This window comes from Elephas maximus, chromosome 11 (assembly GCF_024166365.1).
Source record: "Elephas maximus indicus isolate mEleMax1 chromosome 11, mEleMax1 primary haplotype, whole genome shotgun sequence".
Lineage (NCBI taxonomy): Eukaryota > Metazoa > Chordata > Mammalia > Proboscidea > Elephantidae > Elephas > Elephas maximus.
This window is the reverse complement of record NC_064829.1, coordinates 90,617,387-90,634,157: the sequence shown is the minus strand read 5'-3', so window position 1 is coordinate 90,634,157 and position 16,771 is coordinate 90,617,387. Positions and strand designations below refer to the sequence as shown.

Here is a 16,771-nt window from a genome sequence, read left to right as displayed (position 1 = left end):
CTCTTAGTTAAAAAGAGCTTTAAATATGATAAAAAAGATACTTCCAAAAGAATAAAATACCATATTTTTCTCAATGAATCAAATTTAAGAATTCAATTCATTCTCTTATACAAATATGTGGAACCATGAAATCAAAGAAAATTTCCTAAATCTCTCCACTCTTCTGTTTGAAAATTTTATTGTGTTCTTGGTACCAGCATAGGTTGCAATTATTTTATGTTCATATGACCTGAAAAAAAAGCTGACATTTCTCAAATGAGAGAACTTACGTTTCATTGTCCAGACATATAAAGGGATCAGCAACTTCTCTCTTGATGCCAAGAACAAAAGTGTTCAGGGAAGAAGGACGGTCAGCATGGGTTCATTGTACCATTATAGATGTATTAACGATATCCAAGTGATAGGACATGACCCCTCCAATCAGAGTTTCCTGAATTGACTGAACATCTTAGGAAAATTCTTATAATACATGATATGCGCATGTGGTACAGTGTGGTACGGGTGAAGGGCAGAAAGAACATAGGTGTGCTCCTCAATCAACAGCAACATTGTTTTAGCATAGGAGAAAAAAACAGTATTCACTGTAGAAATAACGAAATCATTGACTCCCAAATTAGCTGAGTTCAAATTTAGCTGTTACGTTTGATAACTTATTCCCTTCAAACTTCCAAATCTCATTTCCCTCCCACATAGATGCGAAACCCAGGTGCTGTAGTGGTTAAGTGCCACAGCCGCTAACCAAAACATTGACAGTTCGAATCCACCAGGTGCTCCTTGGAAACCCCCTGGGGCAGTCCTACTCTGTCCTACAGGGTGGCTATGAGTCAGACTTGATGGCACTGGGTTTGGTTTCTTGTTTTGTTTTATAGATGGGAAACTGACCTTAAACATTTTATCTTACATAGCACCCAGTTTTTTTCAAAAGGTTAGAGGTTTGAGTCCACCCAGAGTCAAAGCAGTGGAAAGTCCTTGTGCTCTATTTTGAGAAATCACCCATAGAAAGCTCTAGGGAGCACAACTCAACTTCTCACACATGAGCAGGAATTAAGAACACAGTAACTAGTTTTGGAATCCGTGGATGGTACCAATGATTAACATGATTGTCTGCTAGCAAAAAGGTTGGAGGTTTGAGTCCACCCAGAGGGCTTCAGAAGAAAAGCCTGGTGACTTATTCCCACGGGAAAAAAATCAGTCACTGAGAACCATATGGAATGCCACAGCTTGGATGAGCCTTGAAAACATTATGTTGAGCAAAATAAATCTGTCTCAAAAGAACAAATACAATATGATCTCACTTCTATGAAATAAGCAAATATACAGAAACCAAAGATTTGTGGTGGTTACCAAAGGTGGGAGGGAGGGAGCATTTTTCTCAGGGGGGCCTTGAGATGTTAATGATGGTGAAATAATTTGGAAAAGGATAGTGAGACTGGTAGAGAACTTGAAGAATGTAATCAGTGTCACTGAATTGTACATGTAGAAATTATTGTATTGGCAAATGTTTGGATATGTATATTTTAAACACAATAAGACAAAGTGGAAGAAAAAAGGCTTATGGAGGACAGTTCTACTCTGACACACCTGGGTTTTCAATGATTCCCAGCGAACTCAATGGAAATTTTTTTTTTAATTCTTCATGGAAATAAGGTAAAAAGAAGAGAATTTCCACAACTCACTTGTTTATTCCTCAAATACATTGACATACACAAAATAAAGCCAGATAGTATAAACAAGTGAGCACACAAGAGCACACTGTGCAATCATTTTTTCTCCCCCACTTCACTTGCAGTGCCATATGGATCTTGGGTTGACTGTGTTCGTGGCTGGTCGTCAATGACAGCAAAAGAGAATTTCCTAATAATTTCATATGAGGAGCTGCGTCAGATAGCCATTCTTCAAAAAAATTTACTCTCTCTCATCCCATATCACAATAATCTAATATCTGACACCAGCCATTCCCCCTCTTGGCACTCCATACTTCTATACAGGTTTGATAATTTGTTGCAAGGGCCATTAGCTTCTCTGCCAGTAATTGGCACAGCTCTTTCTCAGCTGCTGTTCCCCTAGCCACGACTCTCCACGCGGTCAGCCTCTGTGTTGTCAGGCCTTTCCGCCAACAGCTCTCCACTGTAGTCCTTTCCACAGCTAACTGGGCCAGTTCACAATCATTCCAGTGGCTTGCTCTGCTGTCTTAGTTGCTCCCCATTGTTGGGCCTCTACCTTGTCAGGCCTCTCCACTGTTGGCTCGCTGCCATTGGCCTGGCCTCAACCCAGCTCATAGGCAGTGTACAAGTTTCAGCGACACTCGATCCCAAGTGGCCTGCTTCTCTACCAGTCCATTCTTAGATAGCATCTCTCTGTCAACCAGGTCCTCTCAAACTTCTGTGTTTCAGCCATTTATATATCCCAATCCTCATCCATTATAAATTGCAGCCTCCCTTACCAGGCCGGAGTCAACCAAAGTTCAATTAACCATGAGATGTTTATTTACTCAGGTCTTGTTAATTACTACGTAAAAGGACCAAACCATCAAGTTGTTTACATTTATCCAGAAAATGTCAACCAACCTGGGAAATCCCCTGGATAAAAGTAACAAATCTTCTGGTTAAGAAAAAAATCTATTAACCCCCCTTCATCCAAGTTTCTTCTCCAGAACTATAGCAAAGATAACTCTTCATGGCTCGGGGAGAATCCCAAGCTTTTTTTCCAAAAAACCAAGGCAAAAGGCCACATAAAGGAACTTACTGCACCACAGGTGGGATTTAAACAGTCTTCTTGGCCTTAAAGGTCTTTGTCTTATAAAAGCTTTCCTGTCTCTCATTCTCAGATGGCTCGTGTGCTTATGCTTCTGATAATGTGTAAGCATGCTGTGTAAAATTTGATGTGCTGTTTAATAACAATGCAAGTTATTAAAAGCTGTGTTGTTACATATTACAGCCATGACTTAAAGGCAAGTATAATACAGAGAACTGAATCCCATCTGCATGAGGTGCATTTCTCATTTCTTATCTCTAATAACCTTGTGTATATAAAGTCCATCTGGAAACTGTCCTTAAAATTGGAGACCATTCCCTCTTATTTCTAGAGTGCCATGGACATAGGCACAGAGGAGTTCAATATTGATTTTGGCATCATTATTATATTGTAATCTCATTTCTTCCTCTCCATTACTTCCAGCTAACCTTTGTTTTCTCTCTTTTTTTTTTGTCCAATGTACTCTTATCCAGTGTTTATCATCTTTCAGAGGAGCCTAAACAATTCATCCTCTTTTTGCTTCATTTCATTTTTTTCTCTGCCTCATCATTGCCCTGCCCTTCCTATGCTTGTTGCACTTTTTTTCCCTGTTGTATTTTTCTTCATGCCCTGTCCTTTGTGTTTCTTATTCTAGGACATAAAGGCCAGTGTAAAGAGGATCAGCCACTTTCTGGGCGAGAAGCTAAGCCCAGAAGAACTCAACTCAGTCCCCAAGAACTTATTCTTCAAGGTCATGAAAGGTAATAAAACGAACAATTTGTCCCTAGCACCGGATGAGTTTATGGATCACAGCAAAGGGAAATTGATGAGAAAAGGTAAGAGAGAGATTTCTGATTTCAGGACATGAAGGAAATGGACAGACAACTCACCTGTTTCTATTGATAGCCTCAAGACATGGTAGGAGGGAGGTAATTGAATCTTCAGATACAGATACTTGGGTGGTTACACTGCTAGGAAACTGTGAATGTTATCCTCAGATTGATTCCACTGGATCAATACAATTGAGTCAAGGTTTATCAGCTGAGAAACAAAATGGGGAGAAGATATTGAAGTTGAAGCAAGATAAGTGGATTTGCTCTTTATGAGCAATTGTAAAAGAAAGACCAGTGAGCCGGTTAGTCAGTATTATGTCCTGTCATGTTTCAAGTTGGGTTTATCGTGAATTAACATAATAGGAAATAAAGCCTACATAGTGAGAAGGGGCAAGGGAGCTGAAAGTGCAGGACAGTAATTACAATAATCATTCTTGACATTTAATCTGGTTAATGAAGTAAATTAATGCATGAGAAGAGAGGATAGTGAAAAGGAGGTAGAACCAATAGGCTGGGGATCTCAGTGGAGCTGAAGTATTAGAGAAATTGAGGTGCTCATGTCAATGATCAGGAACTATAGAAGCTGATATTCTGAGAATGGAGTATGTGCAGGTGAATTCACGGAGCAAGAATGAGTAATAAGAAATTAGCATGTAATTTAGGGTCGAGTAGGGTATAAGATCATTGAAAGAGAAACAATCATGGATCAGAGACCAGAGTGTTAGAAGAATCATAATCTAGAAATTGAAATCACCAAGAATTTTTATTATACTTGTTATGAATAGTGTTCCAGTGAGCTATGAGCTAAAATCTTCCTTGAATGAGGTGTTTTGATCTGAGGCATGCTGTAAAGTTTCAACAATGAGATAGCCTGGTAGTTGGGTACTATGAGATTCAAAAGTGGAAAGTAAAAAGGAAAGAAAAAAAAAATGGTCTGAAGGCAACAGTGAGGAGCGAGAACACCATTTGCACTTATATGACCAAACCAGGGGTAAGTGTCATGTGGAGAAAAAACAACCCTTATCTTAAAAGATGTTGGGAGTATTAACTGAGGTTTACATGTAAAATCCTTTAAAAAAAAAACTGACATAAAAGAATTACTAAATGCCTATTAGTTATTATTATGATTGCTCTTACCTGTCATATCTATTCTTCCTCACAATATTGTGAGGCAGGTACTAGATGTTAGTAGGCTCTCGTATTACAGAAGTTCAGATGAGGTCTTGAGATGCTAGTTGCAAATCTGACCTGAACTTATTTTTGATACTGGGCAGGAGTCACTTGAGATTGGATAAAACATTTCACAGTGGCTTTTTTTTTTTAGAGTGAAGCTTTTGATAAAATATACCAAGAGAAGATGGAGGAACTTCCTCAAGGGCTTTTCCCATGTGAATAATGGCCTAATGTTTTCAATTCTGGTATGGATACTGACTTCCTTTATATACTTCTTTATGGGATTGCTTTTATGAAGCATAACTCATACCTCCTGCAGACTTTAAACCTACAATCCAATTACATATTCAATAATTGAAAAAAACCTGGTACCTTATCGACTTTATGAACCAGCCTTAAAATGTTATGTAATACTTTAATCATACGTAATAAAATCATATTTAAAACCCATGTAATTCTTTTACCAGATTACAAAAAATAAAAGTTAATACTTTGCCATATTAAGAACTTATTTATTAAAGTATGAAATGAAGAATTACTCCCAAGGAAAATACTTGTTCTGGAACCGTAGCCAATCCCTCCAGGGCTTCACCACAGTTAAGGGCTATTCAGAATTTAGTGTGTATATTTCTTTATTTCTTACTAATCAGTCTGCTTCTTAGCCAGCATTGTCTCAGCTGCAGCTTTTTTTTGTTTGTTTTTTTACCAGCCCTGGGGCGAAGGTAGGCACAAGGCCTCCATATTCCAAAGGACATGGTCCTGCTCCTGTCAACCAGGAGGCCTTGAATACCTCTGTATTTCAGCCATTTCTGTATCCCAGTCTTCATCAGTTACAAGACAGGCCCTCCCTCATTTAACCACGTTCAAAATATCCTGAATTACATTTGAGATGTTGATCAACTCAGGTCTTGTACAAAATAACATTTCTTTTTTTTTTTTTTTTGCTGGCAGAGACTGGTTTCTTCCCTGGGCAAAAGTAATAACCCTCTGGGATAGAAAGCCATCTGGAAGGTCCTCCAAGTTGCATCTCCAAAGAACGAGGACAAGGTAACAACTCCTCAGGACTTAGGGGAAGAACCACCTACTTTTAGGTTAGCAGCCAAGCACTTAACCACTGTGCCGTATACCTCTTAGGACACTTTTATTTTTCACATGGATTATTGCAAAAACCTTTTAACTGATTGTTTTGAACTTACAGGCTTACAATGTATTCTCAATACAACAGCTAAATTTAGTCCTATAAAATTTAAGGCAGCTCATATCCAGGTCTTCTACAAATTCCCAATGCCTTTCCACCACTTTAGACATAGATGCCAGTGTCCTGATAATGGCTTACAAAGCTCCGTTGAAACAGTAGTCAGTGACGTCTCTAGCTACACTGTAGTCCCATTGGTCTCCTAGGTGTTCTTAAAACATGCTTGGCATGCCTCCACATCACAGCTCTTTTAATTTGTTTTTCTTTACCTGGAATGCTTTTCTATCAAGGAGCCTTACCAATTTTAAAATGTCACCTACTCAGTGAGGTCTTCCCAAGCACTCTATTTAAGCATGTGGATTGAAAATGGAATTTTCACACTGTAGGAATTTGTGGTGCAATGAGTTCCTTTATGTGGCCTTTTGTCTTGGTTCTTTGGGAAAAAGAAAGCTTGAGAGAATTTCCCCCTAAACCACGAGGGATTACCTTTGCTCCAGTTCTTAGAGAAGCAACTTGATTATAGGGGGGTTCCCAGGTTTTTCTACCCTTGAGGATTTTTTACTTTTGCCCACGGGTTTTCCCAGGTTGATTGGCATTTTGTGGGTAATTTGTAAACAACTTTGTGGTTTGATTCTTTTGTCTGGTAGTTAACAAGACCTGAGTAAATTAGCATCTCATCGTTAATTGAGGATTGGTTAAACTCTGGCCTGTTGAAGGAGGCTGTCTTAGGCTGGGCTCTCTAGAGAAGCAAAATCAGTGAAGTGTGTGTATATATATATGTGCAGAGAGAGAGAGAAATTTATATCAAGGATATAGCTCATGCAGTTTTAGAGGCTGGGAAGTCCGAAGTCCATAGGTCAGGCTGGAGGCTTCTCTTAACTCACTTAGCTGTGGGGACTGGGGAACCCAAGGTCACTGGGTCAGACAGCAGGACTCTGGGTCACAGGCTGTGGAGGCTGAAGAATCCCAAGATTGGCAGCTAAGGTGACAGGCGGCTGGCTCACAGGCTTCAGAGGCTGACAAAACCCAAGATTGGAAGATAAACTGCTAGCTCAAGTCTCAAGAACTGGAGATCAGATGAACAGGAGCCAGCTGCAGGATCCAGAGTGAACAAACTCCAGTGAGCCTTGCCAGAAAGCCAATATTGGATGGAAGTCACACCCCCAAGGAAACTCCTTTTCAGCAGATTGGCTGCTCATAGCAGATCTCATCCTGCAGGTGATTACATCATTACACAACCACCAAACTACATCATAACTGCCAGACCACTGAGAATCATGATCCAGCCAAGTTGATACACAGCCTTAACAATAAAAGAAGCCCCACTACATAATGGATGAGGATTGGGATATATAAATGGCTGAAATGCAGAGGTTTCAGAGGCCTCCTAGTTGAGATAGAGATTCTGGTTGAGTGCACTGTTAGAGAAGAAGAGCCACATGGGAAAACGTGGTCCTGAAGCTGTTACACTGATTATGAGCTGGGCCAGTTAGCGGCACAGAGGCTGAGGGCAGAGAGCCATCAATGGGGAGGCCTGAGGGTGGAGAGTCCTGACATCAGGGAGCATCTAAAACTGCTGAGCAAGCCACTATAATAGCTATGAACTGAGCCAGTTAGCAGTCAAGAGGACTACAGTGAACAGCCATCAGGGGAATGGCCTGACAGTGCAGAGGCCAATGGAGAAGCGTTGTTGCTAGAATTGCAGCAGCTGTGAGAGATTAATGAGCTGCTGCACTGGCTATAAAATGGGCCAATTAGTGGCAGAGAGGCCCTTGTACAAATTGTCAAACGCTGTATAGAAGTAGAGTGCTCTGGGAGCAAAGACTGGTAATGAAAATCAGATTATTGTGATACAGGGTGAGAGAGCAAATTTTTTGGAAGAATGGTTACTTGATGCAGCTCCTCATATCAAATTATCAGGAAATTCTCTTTTCCTCACATCAACAACCAACCGTGAATATGGTCCAACCATGATCCAAATGACATTGCAAGTGAAGTGGGATGAAAAAGTGACTGTATGGTTCACTCTTGTGTTCTCACTTGCTTGTATGATCCGGCTCATTTCGTGTCTGTCTAAATATTTGGGGAATAAACAAGTGAGTTATGCAAATTCTCTTCTTTTTACCCTATTTTTAAGAGGAATAAAAAAATAGTTGCCATTGAGTTCACTGTGAGTTACGGCAAACCTGTATGTCAGAGTAGAACTGTCCTCCATAGCTTCGGGTTTTTTCTTTCACTTTTTCTTATTGTGTTGAAAATATACACACTGAAACATTTGCCAATACAACAATTTTAACATGTATAATTCAGTGGCACTGATTACATTCTTCAAATTCTCAGCTATTCTCACTATCCTTTCCCAAATTATTGCACCATCATTAACATAATCACAATGCCCCCTAAGCAAAAACTCCCCTTTTCCCCCTCCCTCCCACTCTTGGTAACCACTACAAATCTTCATTGTCTATATATTTGCTTATTGCTTATAAGCAAGGTCATACGGTGTTTGTCCTTTTGTGACAGAATGATTTTGTACCGCATGATGTTTTTAAGGCTCATCCACACTGTGGCAGATCACACAGTTTTCAATGCCTGATTTTTTTTTTGTTGCTGTTGGAAGTAGATCACCAGGGTTTTCTTTTGAAGCCTTCTGGGTGGACTCAGACCTCCAGCATTTTGGTTATCAGTCAAGCATGTTAATAATTTGCACTGTCTAGGGATTCCAAAAGCAATTACTGTGGTGTTAATTCCTACTCACAGTGACTACATGTGTTTCAGAGTAGATCTGTGCTCCATACGGTTTTCGATGTGTGATTTTTTGAAACAGATTACCATGAATGATCTATTTCCTCTAACCTTTTGAAAAGCACTGGGTTCTATGTAAGACAAAATGTATAAGGAGAGCTTCCCATCTACATGGGAGGGAAATGAGATTTGGAAATTAGAAGGGAATGAGTTAGCAAATGAAACAATTAAATTTGAACTGAGTTGGTTTGGAGTCAAGGACTTTGTTATTTCTACAGTGAATATCATTTCTTTCTCCTACACCAAAACAAAGATACAATGGACTAAGGATCACATCAGTATTCTTTTTGGCCTCCAACACCCTACACTGTTACCACATACCTATGTCACATATTATGAGAATTTTTAAGATGTTAAGTCTGTTCAGGAGATTGTGGCTGTAGACATCATGTCCTAAGATATCATTAATACATCCATAAAGGGATAACTGATGCGTGACAGCCAGTCCTTCTTCCCTGAAAACTTTCATTCTTAGCATCAAGAGAGAAATTGCTGATTTGTTTATATATCTTGATGATAAAACATAAATCCCTTCATTCAGGAAATTTTGGCTTTTTTTTTTTCAGGTCAAATGAACATAAAATAATAAAAACCTATGCTGGAAACACGAACAATAAAATTTTCAAACAGAAAAGTTCAGAGATTTAGGAAATTTTGTTCAGTTTCAAGGTTCCACATATTTCCATACGAGATTGAGTTGAATTTCTAAATTAGATTCATTGAGAAAAGTATGGTATTTTCTTCATTTTCCTTTTTTGAAGGTATATTTTTTTCTCATCTTTAATGTCCTTTTTAACTAAGGGTGTGGGGTAATTTAAAAAGAGCTTTGGTTGGTAAGAGAGTGACCCAAAGGTCAAAGGGTATTTTAGCTGACAAAATAAAGATGGTAAATTGTAAACCAGGCATTGAAATCAGCACTCCAAATACCAAAATTAAAGATTTTTTCTACCTTCAATTAAAAAAAAAAAAAAATTCTGAGTATTGATCAGTTCTAGGTATTATCTTAATGAATATGTTCCCAAAACCCATCTGATCAATAAGGAAATTGAGGCTCATAAAAATTATATAATTTTTCCTCTGATAAACAGCTAGTTAAAGGTTATATAATCAAAATTTGAACACAGACACTGAAAACTCTCAGACAGGAGAGCATTTGAGGCAGAAACAGGCATGATCGTAGCCAATTGGAGGCACACTATGATGCAGGAAAAATCATTATAATTAAATACATAGGTATTCCACGTGTATACCACAGAGTCCTATAAGATATCAGAGAAGTGGATATTCTGACAAAACTAAAACAGGAGTTTTAAAATTTTATGTTGGTCATTACAACCCTTTGAAAATATCTTTTATGGAAAACCTGTTGTCAAACTTAAGGTACTCTTTAAAAATAATCTTTTTATTTGGAATCTAGGTTATATCCCAGGATCTCTAATCTAACGTGCAATGCTATCCATGATTTTGACCATGTAGATACTACTAGCATCCTTTCTTAACTAATCCTCCCCAGCTGTATCTTCTCTCCTTGTGCCATTTCCTCTGTTTATCCCCTAATCTTAATGAATTGGTAGTATAAGCCACACACTTTTCTCCACACGTTTACTTTTTTCTCTTGACAATAGATTCCAGAGACCACTCTTTAGTAGTATAGCAGCAAATCCTCCTCAAAGTGCTTGACTGCAATTAGGTCTGCTTCCGCTCATTCATTATCAAACTTTAACTCAAGTACCCACTATATGGGATGGTTGCACAACAGGATGAACATCATGTCATTGAATTATACGTGTGAAGAATGATCAAATGGCCAAAATTTTGTGATACATATATTTACCACAATAAAAATCTATAACCTAAGAGAAATTCACAAGTATGCCCTCAGAGACTCTCAGCATCAGAACCTTCCTTGATAGCATCGGAATTACACATCAGAGGCCTATGGAGATGTTGACTGGGAAAGACATAGTACACATAGATGATATCATGATTTCAGAAGCATGACTGGGTTTCACATGTACACCTAACCCTCAAGTCCTCTATATTGGAGGTGCTAATTTATAATTCAGAAACCTTGGTGGCGTAGTGGTTAAGAGCTACATCTGCTAACCAAAAAAGGTCGGCAGTTCAAATCTACCAGACGCTCCTTGTAAAATCTATGGAACAGTTTTACTCTTTCCTATAGGGTTGCTATGAGTTGGAATCTACTTGACAGCAACAGGAGTTTTTTTTTTTTAATTTATAAGTCAATTGCTTCCTTCCCGGGGACTTCAATATAAGGTACTTCTGCAAGGGTGCAGAGATAAAGTTAACTAATGAAGAATGAGTATGTATGAAGCGACACGAGGTGGATAATCTAGTATATAATACTGTGGATTGGAACAAGGTTTTCTCTTATGTTCACATCCATGAGTTACATTTTAACTCTGTACCCAAAGGAAGGCATTCAAGACCAAGAAGTTGTCAATTATGTCATTGCAATTATTAGTTCACCTTGGTGGCGCAGTGGTTAAGAGCTACAGTGAGCTACTGCTGCTAAGCAAGAGGTCACCAATTTGAATTCTCCAGCCGCTCCTTGGAAACCCATGGGGGAGTTCTACTCTGTCCTGTAGTGTTGCTGTGAGTTGGGATTGACTCGGTGGTGACAGGTTTGTTTGTTTGTTTTTTGCTTTGAAACTGAGGAATGACTTGGGAAAGAATTGAGTTGGGAGGTGCAAGGAGTATATTTGTGGATCTTTCTGATTGTTTACCCATTCATACCCATCTGTTGTTTCTATCCATGGTGAATAATCTCAGATAGCAACAGACTGGACCCAGCTAGGGTCTCCCTTGGAGAGGATGAGACAGTTCAACTCTAACATCTAATTGGTTTCTGAATATGTAAGTAAAAAAAAGATTTTATCTCCTTAAATCTGACTTTCACCTGTGCCACACCATATAATTACTTCTTCATTCATGAAATGCCTTTTAACTGTTTTCCATGAGATACAAACTCCTTCTGTTCCAGCTCCTAATGCTCTATCTCCATGCATCCTCCTCACCTCATATTCAACATCCGAATCTGTAACCAACTGGTCATATTTGACACATATGTAAAGTCTCTCTAGGGTAGTAGCTGGCAAAGTAGAGGGAGAATAATCAAGCAGAAAGCTTCCATAGACATTGGTAACTCCTTCAGAAGAGTGAGCTGTACCATCTTTCATGCCAGTGTTAACTCCACGGACGTGGTGCATATAAATACAGCTGAGAGGAAAAAGTAGAGTCACTCTCAGGGAAGCAGACAAGATTTTTGATATAAAACTGCCAAATGTGAATTTTTCTCCTACTCATTTGAAACTAGGGCTGACCATGTGACTAGGTTTCTGAAAGTAAGAGAAAAAGTGCTGAGAGGATCAGATCCAGGAGAAAAAACTTATCTTGTTCTGGTAAAAGATACCCCTGCAAAGAAAAAAAAGGAATTCCGTATGAATCCATCTGCATCCTGCCTTTGAATTAGCTAGGAGGACTTACTGCCCACAACTACTGCAGCTCTCTGGTACCACGATGAGAAGCTCGTACAGAGATGCTGGTCTGGACACTGAATCACTGACCCTTTGAGCTAACGACATTTTCTTTCTGTAGACATTTCATTATAAAAAATAAAGAACATTTGTTTAAAATATGTTAATCATGTGTCCCATTACATACAGCCACCTACGCATACACTATTGCATTGGGTTTATTTACACTGTCTCTGAGGAGGCTAGCAGTAGAATACATGGCTGCCCAAAATGTTCTCAAGAAAACACTCCCGAATATAATGGACCAGTACGTGAATGTACTTTTTTAGTATTTATTCTTTTGTTTCTGGCTTAAATTCATTCACATTACCCCCACCTTTTATATTATACCCAGTATATCAAAACTCGAAGTCTCTTCATCTCTCTAATGACAGTTAGATATGCTTTTCTTCCAACTTTTTCTGTCTCAATGCACAGCACCAAATTTAACCTAGTATTCCTGATCTGAAATTCCAGAAATATGTGGGGGCCTCTCTCTTCCTCAACGTCTAATCAAGTAGTTCTCAACTTCAGGCAATTGTGTCACCAAAGGGGCATTTTTCTATTTCTGGAGAAGTTTTTGTTTGCCATAAATGGGGTGAGTATGTGCTAAAAGAGTACTGGATAGAGTCCAGGACGTGGTTAAACATCCCACAATGCATAGAACAGCCTACCAAAATAAAGAGTTATCAAGCCCAAAATGTCAACAGTAACAAAGCTGACAAACCCTGCACTATTCAGTCAAAGACCCAATCCCTTTGAATTGCCTAAATATTGCTCAATATGGTCTAATTCTACCATTTCCTGTGTAATTCCTAGTCCTAATCACGATTATTACCTGTTTTGGTCTGTTGATCTAACATTATCTTTTCTATTCTTCCTCAACACACTTGTTCCTTCCACTTACACAGGCTCTAGTGATCTTTGAATGCGTGTTTCATCAATCTTCCATTTAAATCCCTTCCACAAATTGCTACTGCATTTGTTATGTTTTCAAAATTCCTTCGCATGGTTTACAGGTTTCACCTTAATTTACTATTTAAACATATCCAACCTCACTTCCTGCCCCTCCCTACCCCCACACTCCACAAAGCAATTATCTATGTCTTTTCAGGTCCTTGAATATGCCTCAGCATCTTTCAACTCTAGACCTTTACACCTAAGTTCCACCCTGTTCTGTTCCCTCTTCACCTAACACTCTCACATTCATTGCGGACATGTCAGGGTACATGCTTGTTTAAATCCAGAAATTCTTCAGTAGTCTGTCCCCTCTAACCAACCCTACTTGAACACTAAAACAGGTAATCAGATTTTCTCCTATAAGGCACCGAAAACTGTGCAATTCCCCATTTGCCACATCTCTCTGAATTATAATTGCCTGCCTTTTTTTTTTTTAATTTTTGTTGTGCTGTAAGTGAAAGTTTACAAATCAAGTCAGTCTCTCACACAAAAACTTATATACACCTTGCTACATACACCCAATTGCTCTCCCCCAATGAGACAGTCCACTCCCTCCCTGCAACCTCTCTTTTCCTGTTAATTTCACCAGCTTCTAAGCCTCTCTACCTTCTCATCTCCCCTCCAGAGAGGAGATGCCAACACACTGTCAAGTGTCCACCTGATCCAAGAAGCTCACGTCTCACCAGCATCCCTCTCCATCCAATTGTCCAATCCAATCCCTGTCTGGAGAGTTGGCTTTGGGAATGGTTCCTGTCCTGGGCCAGCAGAAAGTCTGGGGGCCGTGACCACCAGGGTCCTTCTAGTCTCAGTCAGGCCATTAAGCCTGGTCTTTTTATGAGAATTTGGGGTCTGCATCCCACTGCTCTCCTGCTCCTTCAGGGGTTCTTTGTTGTGCTCCCTGTCAGGACAGTCAGCAGTTGTAGCCGGGCACCACCTAGTTCTTCTGGTCTCAAGCTGATGTAGTCTCTGGTTTATGTGGCCCTTTCTGTCTCTTGGCCTCGTAATTGCCTGTGTCCTTGGTGTTCTTCATTCTCCTTTGGTCCAGGTGGGCTGAGACCAACTGATGCGTTTTAGATGGCCACTTGCTAGCGTTTAAGACCACTCTCCAAAGTGGGATGCAGAATGTTTTCTTAATAGATTTTATTATGCCAGTTGACTTAGATGTCCCCTGAAACCATGGTCCCCAAACCTCCGCCCCTGCTATGCTGGCCTTCAAAGCATTCGGTTTATTCAGGAAACTTCTTTGCTTTTGGTTTAGTCCAGTTGTGCTGACCTCGCCTGTGGTGTGTGTTATCTTTCGCATCACCTAAAGTAGTTCTGATCTACTATCTAATTAGTGAATACTTCTCTCCCACCCTGCCTCCCTTGGCCCTCTTGTAACCATCAAAGAATATTTTCTTTTCTGTTTAAACTATTTCTCGAGTTCTTATAATAGTAGTCTTATACAATATTTGTCCTTTTGCAACTGACTCATTTCACTCAGCATAATGCCTTCCAGATTCCTCCATGTTATGAAATGTTGCACAGATTCCTCACTGTTCTTTATCGATGCATGTATTCCATTGTGTGAATATACCATAATTTCTCCATTATCCATTGATGGGCACCTTGGTTGCTTCCATCTTTTTTCTATTATAAACAGTGCTGCAATGAACATGGGTGTGCATATGTCTGTTCATGTAAAGGTTATTTCTCTAGGATATATTCCAAGGAGTGAGATTGCTGGATCATATGGTAGTTCTATTTCTAGCTTTTTAAGGAAGCACCAAATTGATTTCCAAAGTGGTTGTACCATTTTACATTCCCACCAGCAGTGTATAAGTGTTCCAGTCTCTCCGGAGCCTCTCCAGCATTTATCATTTTGTGTTTTTTGGATTAATTCCAGCCTTGTGGGAGTAAGATGAAATCTCATTGTAGTTTTGATTTGCATTTCTCTAATGGCTAATGATCATGAGCATTTCCTCATATATCTGTTAGCTATCTGAATGTCTTCTTTAGTGAAGTGTCTGTTCATATCTTTTGCCCATTTTTATTTGGGTAATTTGTCTTTTTATAGTTGAGTTTTTGCAGTATCACGTAAATTTTAGAGATCAGGTGCTGATCGGAAATGTCATAGCTAAAAACTTTTTCCCAGTCTGTATGTAATCTTTTTACTCTTTTGGTGAATTCTTTGGATGAGCATAGGTACTGGGTTTTTAGGAGCTCCCAGTTATGTGGTTTTTCTTCTGCATTGTTAGTAGTATTTTGTATGCTGTTTATGCCATGTGTTAGGGCTCCTAACATTGTCCCTTGTTTTTTCTTCCATGATCTTTATCATTTTAGATTTTATATTTAGGTCTTTGAACCATTTGAGTTAATTTTTGTGCATGGAGTGAGGTATGGGTCTTGTTTCTTTTTTTTGCAGATGGATATCCAGTTATGCTAGAAGCATTTGTTAAAAAGACTGTCTTTTCCCCATTTAACTGGTTTGGGGCCTTTGTCAAATATCAACTGCTCATATGTGGATCCACACAGTCTAATGCCTTTGCATAGTCAATAAAACACAGGTAAACATCCTTCTGGTATTCTCTGCTCTCAGCCAGGATCTATCTGACATCAGCAATGATATCCCTGGTTCCATGTCCTCTTCTGAAACCGGCCTGAATTTCTGGCAGTTCCCTGTCGATATACTGCTGTAGCCATTTTTGAATGATCTTCAGCAAAATTTTACTTGTGTGTGATATTAGTGATATTGTTCTACAATTTTCACATTCAGTTGGATCACCTTTCTTGGGAATAGGCATAAATATGGATCTCTTCCAGTTGCCCAGGAAGCTGTCTTCCATATTTCTTGGCATAGAAGAGTGAGCACCTCCAGCGCTGCATCTGTTTCTTGAAACATCTCAGTTGATATTCCATCAATTCCTGGAGCCTTGTTTTTCACCAATGCCTTCAGAGCAGCTTGGACTTCTTCCTTCAGTACCATCGGTTCCTGATCATATGCCACCTCCTGAAATGGTTGAATATTGACTAATTCTTTTTGTTATAATGACTCTGTGTATTCCTTCCATCTTCTTTTGATGCTTCCTGGGTCGTTTAATATTTTCCCTATGGAATCTTTCACCATTGCAACTCGAGTCTTGAATTTTTTCTTCAGTTCTTAGCTTGAGAAACGCCAAGCGTGTTCTTCCCTTTTGGTTTTCCATCTCCAGCTCTTTGCACATGTCATTACAATACTTTATTTTGTCTTCTTGAGAGGCCATTTGAAATCTTCTGTTCAGTTCTTCTACTTCATCAATTCTTCCTTTTGCTTTAGCTGTTCGATGCTGAAAAGCAAGTTTCAGAGTCTCCTCTGACATCCATCTTGGTCTTTTCTTTTTTTCCTGTCTTTTCAGTGACCTCTTGCTTTCTTCATGGATGATGTCCTTGATGTCATTCCACAACTCGTCTGGTCTGCGGTCACTAGTGTTCAATGTGTCAAATCTGTTCTTCAGATGGTCTCTAAATTCAGGTGGGATATACTCAAGAACACTTAACTGTGCTCATGAGGAAACTTT

At 39.3% G+C, this 16,771-nt stretch overlaps 1 pseudogene; it reads right to left on the bottom strand.

Annotated features, from left to right (window-relative positions):
• LOC126086180 (sulfotransferase 2A1-like) overlaps nt 1-12,344 on the bottom strand; it is a 69,801-nt pseudogene extending 57,457 nt beyond the window's left edge.
• Nucleotides 12,345-16,771: the final 4,427 nt, after the last annotated feature.